General features: G+C 48.4%; 10 non-coding genes across 10 annotated transcripts; all 10 read right to left on the bottom strand.

Moving 5' to 3' along the window:
- Window positions 1-636: 636 nt before the first annotated feature.
- TRNAS-UGA (transfer RNA serine (anticodon UGA)) lies at window positions 637-718 on the bottom strand. Its single transcript has one exon. It is a non-coding gene; the product is annotated as a tRNA-Ser (tRNA).
- A 1,053-nt stretch (window positions 719-1,771) lies between these two features.
- Window positions 1,772-1,853, bottom strand: TRNAS-AGA (transfer RNA serine (anticodon AGA)). The gene has a single exon. It is a non-coding gene; the product is annotated as a tRNA-Ser (tRNA).
- Window positions 1,854-2,572: 719 nt separating this feature from the next.
- On the bottom strand, window positions 2,573-2,654 carry TRNAS-UGA (transfer RNA serine (anticodon UGA)). The gene has a single exon. It is a non-coding gene; the product is annotated as a tRNA-Ser (tRNA).
- Window positions 2,655-3,707: 1,053 nt separating this feature from the next.
- TRNAS-AGA (transfer RNA serine (anticodon AGA)) lies at window positions 3,708-3,789 on the bottom strand. The gene has a single exon. It is a non-coding gene; the product is annotated as a tRNA-Ser (tRNA).
- A 719-nt stretch (window positions 3,790-4,508) lies between these two features.
- On the bottom strand, window positions 4,509-4,590 carry TRNAS-UGA (transfer RNA serine (anticodon UGA)). The gene has a single exon. It is a non-coding gene; the product is annotated as a tRNA-Ser (tRNA).
- A 1,053-nt stretch (window positions 4,591-5,643) lies between these two features.
- On the bottom strand, window positions 5,644-5,725 carry TRNAS-AGA (transfer RNA serine (anticodon AGA)). The gene has a single exon. It is a non-coding gene; the product is annotated as a tRNA-Ser (tRNA).
- A 719-nt stretch (window positions 5,726-6,444) lies between these two features.
- Window positions 6,445-6,526, bottom strand: TRNAS-UGA (transfer RNA serine (anticodon UGA)). Its single transcript has one exon. It is a non-coding gene; the product is annotated as a tRNA-Ser (tRNA).
- A 1,053-nt stretch (window positions 6,527-7,579) lies between these two features.
- On the bottom strand, window positions 7,580-7,662 carry TRNAS-AGA (transfer RNA serine (anticodon AGA)). Its single transcript has one exon. It is a non-coding gene; the product is annotated as a tRNA-Ser (tRNA).
- Window positions 7,663-8,381: 719 nt separating this feature from the next.
- On the bottom strand, window positions 8,382-8,463 carry TRNAS-UGA (transfer RNA serine (anticodon UGA)). Its single transcript has one exon. It is a non-coding gene; the product is annotated as a tRNA-Ser (tRNA).
- Window positions 8,464-9,516: 1,053 nt separating this feature from the next.
- Window positions 9,517-9,598, bottom strand: TRNAS-AGA (transfer RNA serine (anticodon AGA)). Its single transcript has one exon. It is a non-coding gene; the product is annotated as a tRNA-Ser (tRNA).
- Between the last annotated feature and the right edge of the window lie 402 nt (window positions 9,599-10,000).

The following is a 10,000-nucleotide window of genomic DNA, read 5'->3' as shown; positions in this document are numbered from 1 at the left end:
TGTGTGATCACAATCACATCATAATATTCAGTGTCATATCTCAGTAGCTATGCTTTCTTCCTTCAAAAGCAAAGGGTTCCTCAACATATTAGGAAGCAACCATCGGGAGCTGATCAATGGATTTACAGTCCAAAGGGCTTAGACTCTTTTTCTGCATTTGTCACTTCAAACCCCACAGCCTGTCAACTCGTGCTTTTCTTTCCTTCGGCAACGAGAGGCCCCGCCACTGACCATCTGCTCAGCTTCAACACTGTAAGCTGTCCTTTTATTAACAAAAGGTATCGTAACATAGACATTAACGTTCAACTGGGGACATCCCAATACCTGCCACACCCTCACTTCTGAGCATCCTAACAGGTACTGTAACAGTCAGCGACTTCTGATCAAAGGAGGAAGAGTCCAAAAAGTGCCTCGACTCCTCATCTATGGGTGATAGGTTCAAGCCCAGGAGGCAGTCATTTGGCTGAATTGTGATCAATGGATGAAGAATCCAAACTGCTCAGACTACTTATCGACGGGTCATGGGTTTGAGGCCAACAGGCTTTCGATAAGCTCTCCTCTTTTGCGTCAGACGCCCTCCGCCACAAAGCAGGTGCTCCCTATGGAACCTGCACGCTGTGCTTTTCTACATAAGGACGTAGTTGGCAGGATTTGAACCTGCGCGGGGGGACCCCAATGGATTTCAAGTCCATCGCCTTAACCACTCGGCCACGATTACCGAGCAAGCGCTCCGGCTCTGTGACGTCAACAGAGTAGTTTTGACATCAAAATGCATTCCGTGGCACCATCATTTTTCACTGTGTGATAACAATGACATCGTAATATTCATTGTCATATCTCAGGCGCAGTGCTTTGTTCCCAGAAAACCAAATCATTCGAAAACACAGACAGACGCGGTCATCTGCATCTGATTATTGACTTAAAAGTCCAGAGGTCTCAGACTCTTTTTCCAAATTTGTGGGTTCAAGCCCGACAGCCTTTCAATTCGTGCTTTCCCGTCCTACCGCAACGGGTGGCCCCGCCACTGACCAGATGCTCGTTTCGGAACACTCTTTCCACATTTGTGAGTGCAAGGCCAGCACTCTATCAGAGTTTTTTCGCTGTTTTGACTAGGAATTACGGTAGTTACATTCCCAGTGTGGGCTTTGTTTGCCTTACCTTGTAATAATGGACGTGCGTGTTGTGGCTGCACCGGGTAGTGTCATAGCTGATCGATTCCCCTATTTTCATGCTTTGCTTCAGCTAGCTTGTCCCTATGCGCCAAGGGAACAGGACAACTTACTTTTCTGGCTCACACAGCATCCAATGCACGCCTCGCCATCCTCTGTGTGTTGCATCCCAAATCTGGGAGTGCTAATGTGACGAAACAGTGCATGAGTGATCTCTCTGTGTGCCTGTGAACGTTGTGCCTGCTTGTTTCTATCTCACATCTAATTACTGTGTAGCTCTCACCGGCACTGGCGCAAGACTGAGAGACCCAGAGATTGCGGGATATCTAGTTTCTGCACAGGAAGTGTCAGGTCTCACGCTACAAAAAGAGGCCATGCACAGAGGACCTGAGCTTTGCCATGCCAAAGGCCTCATGTTTCAACACAAAAGCTGAAAGTGCTGACAGAGGAATGTGAAGATTGACTCTAGTGTAGGCTGTGGGCGTACAGGGCAACAAGTGACAGCATCCAACTACATGATCAATGCAAATGTTAGGCAGGTGAAAAACACACGGAGCCATTGGGATTGTTGACCGTGCCTTGGGGAAAAAGGGGCGAGAGAGCGTAGTCGGCAGGATTTGAACCTGCGCGGGGAGACTCCAATGGATTTCTAGTCCATCGCCTTAACCACTCGGCCACGACTACCTGTGACGGCCTGTGTCTGGAGGTGACGACACTAGAGTAGTCATGACATCAAAATACTTTGCCATGGCCTAATGCTTTTTCACTGTGTGATCACAATCACATCATAATATTCAGTGTCATATCTCAGTAGCTATGCTTTCTTCCTTCAAAAGCAAAGGGTTCCTCAACATATTAGGAAGCAACCATCGGGAGCTGATCAATGGATTTACAGTCCAAAGGGCTTAGACTCTTTTTCTGCATTTGTCACTTCAAACCCCACAGCCTGTCAACTCGTGCTTTTCTTTCCTTCGGCAACGAGAGGCCCCGCCACTGACCATCTGCTCAGCTTCAACACTGTAAGCTGTCCTTTTATTAACAAAAGGTATCGTAACATAGACATTAACGTTCAACTGGGGACATCCCAATACCTGCCACACCCTCACTTCTGAGCATCCTAACAGGTACTGTAACAATCAGCGACTTCTGATCAAAGGAGGAAGAGTCCAAAAAGTGCCTCGACTCCTCATCTATGGGTGATAGGTTCAAGCCCAGGAGGCAGTCATTTGGCTGAATTGTGATCAATGGATGAAGAGTCCAAACTGCTCAGACTACTTATCGACGGATCATGGGTTTGAGGCCAACAGGCTTTCGATAAGCTCTCCTCTTTTGCGTCAGACGCCCTCCGCCACAAAGCAGGTTCTCTCTATGGAACCTGCACGCTGTGCTTTTCTACATAAGGACGTAGTCGGCAGGATTTAATCCTGCGCGGGGAGACCCCAACGGATTTCAAGTCCATCGCCTTAACCACTCGGCCACGACTACCTAGCAAGCGCACCAGCTCTGTGACGTCAACAGAGTAGTTTTGACATCAAAATGCATTCCGTGGCACCATCATTTTTCACTGTGTGATAACAATGACATCGTAATATTCATTGTCATATCTCAGGCGCAGTGCTTTGTTCCCAGAAAACCAAATCATTCGAAAACACAGACAGACGCGGTCATCCGCATCTGATTATTGACTTAAAAGTCCAGAGGTCTCAGACTCTTTTTCCAAATTTGTCTGTTCAAGCCCGACAGCCTTTCAATTCGTGCTTTCCCGTCCTACCGCAACGGGTGGCCCCGCCACTGACCAGATGCTCGTTTCGGAACACTCTTTCCACATTTGTGAGTGAAAGGCCAGCACTCTATCAGAGTTTTTTCGCTGTTTTGACTAGGAATTACGGTAGTGACATTCCCAGTGTGGGCTTTGTTTGCCTTACCTTGTAATAATGGACGTGCGTGTTGTGGCTGCACCCGGTAGTGTCATAGCTGATCGATTCCCCTATTTTCATGCTTTGCTTCAGCTAGCTTGTCCCTATGCGCCAAGGGAACAGGACAACTTACTTTTCTGGCTCACACAGCATCCAATGCACGCCTCGCCATTCTCTGTGTGTTGCATCCCAAATCTGGGAGTGCTAATGTGACGAAACAGTGCATGAGTGAGCTCTCTGTGTGCCTGTGAACGTTGTGCCTGCTTGTTTCTATCTCACATCTAATTACTGTGTAGCTCTCACCGGCACTGGCGCAAGACTGAGAGACCCAGAGATTGCGGGATATCTAGTTTCTGCACAGGAAGTGTCAGGTCTCACGCTACAAAAAGAGGCCATGCACAGAGGACCTGTGCTTTGCCATGCCAAAGGCCTCATGTTTCAACACAAAAGCTGAAAGTGCTGACAGAGGAATGTGAAGATTGACTCTAGTGTAGGCTGTGGGCGTACAGGGCAACAAGTGACAGCATCCAACTACATGATCAATGCAAATGTTAGGCAGGTGAAAAACACACGGAGCCGTTGGGATTGTTGACCGTGCCTTGGGGAAAAAGGGGCAAGAGAGCGTAGTCGGCAGGATTTGAACCTGCGCGGGGAGACCCCAATGGATTTCTAGTCCATCGCCTTAACCACTCGGCCACGACTACCTGTGACGGCCTATGTCTGGAGGTGACGACACTAGAGTAGTCATGACATCAAAATACTTTGCCATGGCCTAATGCTTTTTCACTGTGTGATCACAATCACATCATAATATTCAGTGTCATATCTCAGTAGCTATGCTTTCTTCCTTCAAAAGCAAAGGGTTCCTCAACATATTAGGAAGCAACCATCGGGAGCTGATCAATGGATTTACAGTCCAAAGGGCTTAGACTCTTTTTCTGCATTTGTCACTTCAAACCCCACAGCCTGTCAACTCGTGCTTTTCTTTCCTTCGGCAACGAGAGGCCCCGCCACTGACCATCTGCTCAGCTTCAACAATGTAAGCTGTCCTTTTATTAACAAAAGGTATCGTAACATAGACATTAACGTTCAACTGGGGACATCCCAATACCTGCCACACCCTCACTTCTGAGCATCCTAACAGGTACTGTAACAATCAGCGACTTCTGATCAAAGGAGGAAGAGTCCAAAAAGTGCCTCGACTCCTCATCTATGGGTGATAGGTTCAAGCCCAGGAGGCAGTCATTTGGCTGAATTGTGATCAATGGATGAAGAGTCCAAACTGCTCAGACTACTTATCGACGGGTCATGGGTTTGAGGCCAACAGGCTTTCGATAAGCTCTCCTCTTTTGCGTCAGACGCCCTCCGCCACAAAGCAGGTTCTCCCTATGGAACCTGCACGCTGTGCTTTTCTACATAAGGACGTAGTCGGCAGGATTTAATCCTGCGCGGGGAGACCCCAACGGATTTCAAGTCCATCGCCTTAACCACTCGGCCACGACTACCTAGCAAGCGCACCAGCTCTGTGACGTCAACAGAGTAGTTTTGACATCAAAATGCATTCCGTGGCACCATCATTTTTCACTGTGTGATAACAATGACATCGTAATATTCATTGTCATATCTCAGGCGCAGTGCTTTGTTCCCAGAAAACCAAATCATTCGAAAACACAGACAGACGCGGTCATCCGCATCTGATTATTGACTTAAAAGTCCAGAGGTCTCAGACTCTTTTTCCAAATTTGTCTGTTCAAGCCCGACAGCCTTTCAATTCGTGCTTTCCCGTCCTACCGCAACGGGTGGCCCCGCCACTGACCAGATGCTCGTTTCGGAACACTCTTTCCACATTTGTGAGTGAAAGGCCAGCACTCTATCAGAGTTTTTTCGCTGTTTTGACTAGGAATTACGGTAGTGACATTCCCAGTGTGGGCTTTGTTTGCCTTACCTTGTAATAATGGACGTGCGTGTTGTGGCTGCACCGGGTAGTGTCATAGCTGATCGATTCCCCTATTTTCATGCTTTGCTTCAGCTAGCTTGTCCCTATGCGCCAAGGGAACAGGACAACTTACTTTTCTGGCTCACACAGCATCCAATGCACGCCTCGCCATCCTCTGTGTGTTGCATCCCAAATCTGGGAGTGCTAATGTGACGAAACAGTGCATGAGTGAGCTCTCTGTGTGCCTGTGAACGTTGTGCCTGCTTGTTTCTATCTCACATCTAATTACTGTGTAGCTCTCACCGGCACTGGCGCAAGACTGAGAGACCCAGAGATTGCGGGATATCTAGTTTCTGCACAGGAGGTGTCAGGTCTCACGCTACAAAAAGAGGCCATGCACAGAGGACCTGTGCTTTGCCATGCCAAAGGCCTCATGTTTCAACACAAAAGCTGAAAGTGCTGACAGAGGAATGTGAAGATTGACTCTAGTGTAGGCTGTGGGCGTACAGGGCAACAAGTGACAGCATCCAACTACATGATCAATGCAAATGTTAGGCAGGTGAAAAACACACGGAGCCGCTGGGATTGTTGACCGTGCCTTGGGGAAAAAGGGGCAAGAGAGCGTAGTCGGCAGGATTTGAACCTGCGCGGGGAGACCCCAATGGATTTCTAGTCCATCGCCTTAACCACTCGGCCACGACTACCTGTGACAGCCTGTGTCTGGAGGTGACGACACTAGAGTAGTCATGACATCAAAATACTTTGCCATGGCCTAATGCTTTTTCACTGTGTGATCACGATCACATCATAATATTCAGTGTCATATCTCAGTAGCTATGCTTTCTTCCTTCAAAAGCAAAGGGTTCCTCAACATATTAGGAAGCAACCATCGGGAGCTGATCAATGGATTTACAGTCCAAAGGGCTTAGACTCTTTTTCTGCATTTGTCACTTCAAACCCCACAGCCTGTCAACTCGTGCTTTTCTTTCCTTCGGCAACGAGAGGCCCCGCCACTGACCATCTGCTCAGCTTCAACAATGTAAGCTGTCCTTTTATTAACAAAAGGTATCGTAACATAGACATTAACGTTCAACTGGGGACATCCCAATACCTGCCACACCCTCACTTCTGAGCATCCTAACAGGTACTGTAACAATCAGCGACTTCTGATCAAAGGAGGAAGAGTCCAAAAAGTGCCTCGACTCCTCATCTATGGGTGATAGGTTCAAGCCCAGGAGGCAGTCATTTGGCTGAATTGTGATCAATGGATGAAGAGTCCAAACTGCTCAGACTACTTATCGACGGGTCATGGGTTTGAGGCCAACAGGCTTTCGATAAGCTCTCCTCTTTTGCGTCAGACGCCCTCCGCCACAAAGCAGGTTCTCCCTATGGAACCTGCACGCTGTGCTTTTCTACATAAGGACGTAGTCGGCAGGATTTTATCCTGCGCGGGGAGACCCTAATGGATTTCAAGTCCATCGCCTTAACCACTCGGCCACGACTACCTAGCAAGCGCACCAGCTCTGTGACGTCAACAGAGTAGTTTTGACATCAAAATGCATTCCGTGGCACCATCATTTTTCACTGTGTGATAACAATGACATCGTAATATTCATTGTCATATCTCAGGCGCAGTGCTTTGTTCCCAGAAAACCAAATCATTCGAAAACACAGACAGACGCGGTCATCCGCATCTGATTATTGACTTAAAAGTCCAGAGGTCTCAGACTCTTTTTCCAAATTTGTCTGTTCAAGCCCGACAGCCTTTCAATTCGTGCTTTCCCGTCCTACCGCAACGGGTGGCCCCGCCACTGACCAGATGCTCGTTTCGGAACACTCTTTCCACATTTGTGAGTGAAAGGCCAGCACTCTATCAGAGTTTTTTCGCTGTTTTGACTAGGAATTACGGTAGTGACATTCCCAGTGTGGGCTTTGTTTGCCTTACCTTGTAATAATGGACGTGCGTGTTGTGGCTGCACCCGGTAGTGTCATAGCTGATCGATTCCCCTATTTTCATGCTTTGCTTCAGCTAGCTTGTCCCTATGCGCCAAGGGAACAGGACAACTTACTTTTCTGGCTCACACAGCATCCAATGCACGCCTCGCCATCCTCTGTGTGTTGCATCTCAAATCTGGGAGTGCTAATGTGACGAAACAGTGCATGAGTGATCTCTCTGTGTGCCTGTGAACGTTGTGCCTGCTTGTTTCTATCTCACATCTAATTACTGTGTAGCTCTCACCGGCACTGGCGCAAGACTGAGAGACCCAGAGATTGCGGGATATCTAGTTTCTGCACAGGAGGTGTCAGGTCTCACGCTACAAAAAGAGGCCATGCACAGAGGACCTGAGCTTTGCCATGCCAAAGGCCTCATGTTTCAACACAAAAGCTGAAAGTGCTGACAGAGGAATGTGAAGATTGACTCTAGTGTAGGCTGTGGGCGTACAGGGCAACAAGTGACAGCATCCAACTACATGATCAATGCAAATGTTAGGCAGGTGAAAAACACACGGAGCCGTTGGGATTGTTGACCGTGCCTTGGGGAAAAAGGGGCGAGAGAGTGTAGTCGGCAGGATTTGAACATGCACGGAGAGACCCCCAATGGATTTCTAGTCCATCGCCTTAACCACTCGGCCACGACTACCTGTGACGGCCTGTGTCTGGAGGTGACGACACTAGAGTAGTCATGACATCAAAATACTTTGCCATGGCCTAATGCTTTTTCACTGTGTGATCACAATCACATCATAATATTCAGTGTCATATCTCAGTAGCTATGCTTTCTTCCTTCAAAAGCAAAGGGTTCCTCAACATATTAGGAAGCAACCATCGGGAGCTGATCAATGGATTTACAGTCCAAAGGGCTTAGACTCTTTTTCTGCATTTGTCACTTCAAACCCCACAGCCTGTCAACTCGTGCTTTTCTTTCCTTCGGCAACGAGAGGCCCCGCCACTGACCATCTGCTCAGCTTCAACACTGTAAGCTGTCCTTTTATTAACAAAAGGTATCGTAACATAGACATTAACGTTCAACTGGGGACATCCCAATACCTGCCACACCCTCACTTCTGAGCATCCTAACAGGTACTGTAACAATCAGCGACTTCTGATCAAAGGAGGAAGAGTCCAAAAAGTGCCTCGACTCCTCATCTATGGGTGATAGGTTCAAGCCCAGGAGGCAGTCATTTGGCTGAATTGTAATCAATGGATGAAGAGTCCAAACTGCTCAGACTACTTATCGACGGGTCATGGGTTTGAGGCCAACAGGCTTTCGATAAGCTCTCCTCTTTTGCGTCAGACGCCCTCCGCCACAAAGCAGGTTCTCCCTATGGAACCTGCACGCTGTGCTTTTCTACATAAGGACGTAGTCGGCAGGATTTAATCCTGCGCGGGGAGACCCCAATGGATTTCAAGTCCATCGCCTTAACCACTCGGCCACGACTACCTAGCAAGCGCACCAGCTCTGTGACGTCAACAGAGTAGTTTTGACATCAAAATGCATTCCGTGGCACCATCATTTTTCACTGTGTGATGACAATGACATCGTAATATTCATTGTCATATCTCAGGCGCAGTGCTTTGTTCCCAGAAAACCAAATCATTCGAAAACACAGACAGACGCGGTCATCCGCATCTGATTATTGACTTAAAAGTCCAGAGGTCTCAGACTCTTTTTCCAAATTTGTGGGTTCAAGCCCGACAGCCTTTCAATTCGTGCTTTCCCGTCCTACCGCAACGGGTGGCCCCGCCACTGACCAGATGCTCGTTTCGGAACACTCTTTCCACATTTGTGAGTGAAAGGCCAGCACTCTATCAGAGTTTTTTCGCTGTTTTGACTAGGAATTACGGTAGTGACATTCCCAGTGTGGGCTTTGTTTGCCTTACCTTGTAATAATGGACGTGCGTGTTGTGGCTGCACCCGGTAGTGTCATAGCTGATCGATTCCCCTATTTTCATGCTTTGCTTCAGCTAGCTTGTCCCTATGCGCCAAGGGAACAGGACAACTTACTTTTCTGGCTCACACAGCATCCAATGCACGCCTCGCCATCCTCTGTGTGTTGCATCCCAAATCTGGGAGTGCTAATGTGACGAAACAGTGCATGAGTGATCTCTCTGTGTGCCTGTGAACGTTGTGCCTGCTTGTTTCTATCTCACATCTAATTACTGTGTAGCTCTCACCGGCACTGGCGCAAGACTGAGAGACCCAGAGATTGCGGGATATCTAGTTTCTGCACAGGAGGTGTCAGGTCTCACGCTACAAAAAGAGGCCATGCACAGAGGACCTGAGCTTTGCCATGCCAAAGGCCTCATGTTTCAACACAAAAGCTGAAAGTGCTGACAGAGGAATGTGAAGATTGACTCTAGTGTAGGCTGTGGGCGTACAGGGCAACAAGTGACAGCATCCAACTACATGATCAATGCACATGTTAGGCAGGTGAAAAACACACGGAGCCGTTGGGATTGTTGACCGTGCCTTGGGGAAAAACGGGCGAGAGAGCGTAGTCGGCAGGATTTGAACCTGCGCGGGGAGACCCCAATGGATTTCTAGTCCATCGCCTTAACCACTCGGCCACGACTACCTGCGACGGCCTGTGTCTGGAGGTGACGACACTAGAGTAGTCATTACATTACATTACATTACATTACATTGAGTTTATATAGCGCCAAAGGGTTTGCTCAGCGCTGTACAATAGAGGGGGGGACAATACATGAAACATTACAGCAACTACGAACAGCACACGAGGGGTAAGAGGGCCCTACTCTTTCGAGCTTACAATCTAGGAGGGAGGGGGTAGTGGTACAGGAGGAAGTGGCTGTGGGGGATGGAGTGGTAGGAGGAATGAAGGAGAGCAGCAGTTAGGTGAGGGTGGGGTAGGCTTCCCTGAAGAGATGGGTTTTCAGGGAGCGCCTGAAGGTGAGGAGGGAAGGTGACAGTCTGATGGATTGGGGTAGTGAGTTCCAGAGGATGGGGGAGGACCTGG

This window comes from Staurois parvus, unplaced genomic scaffold (genome assembly GCF_062004578.1).
Source record: "Staurois parvus isolate SC_StPar_1 unplaced genomic scaffold, SC_StPar_1.0 ptg000081l, whole genome shotgun sequence".
Classification (NCBI taxonomy): domain Eukaryota; kingdom Metazoa; phylum Chordata; class Amphibia; order Anura; family Ranidae; genus Staurois; species Staurois parvus.
Note: the sequence above shows the minus strand (reverse complement) of the source record. Positions and strands in the feature narration are given on the sequence as shown.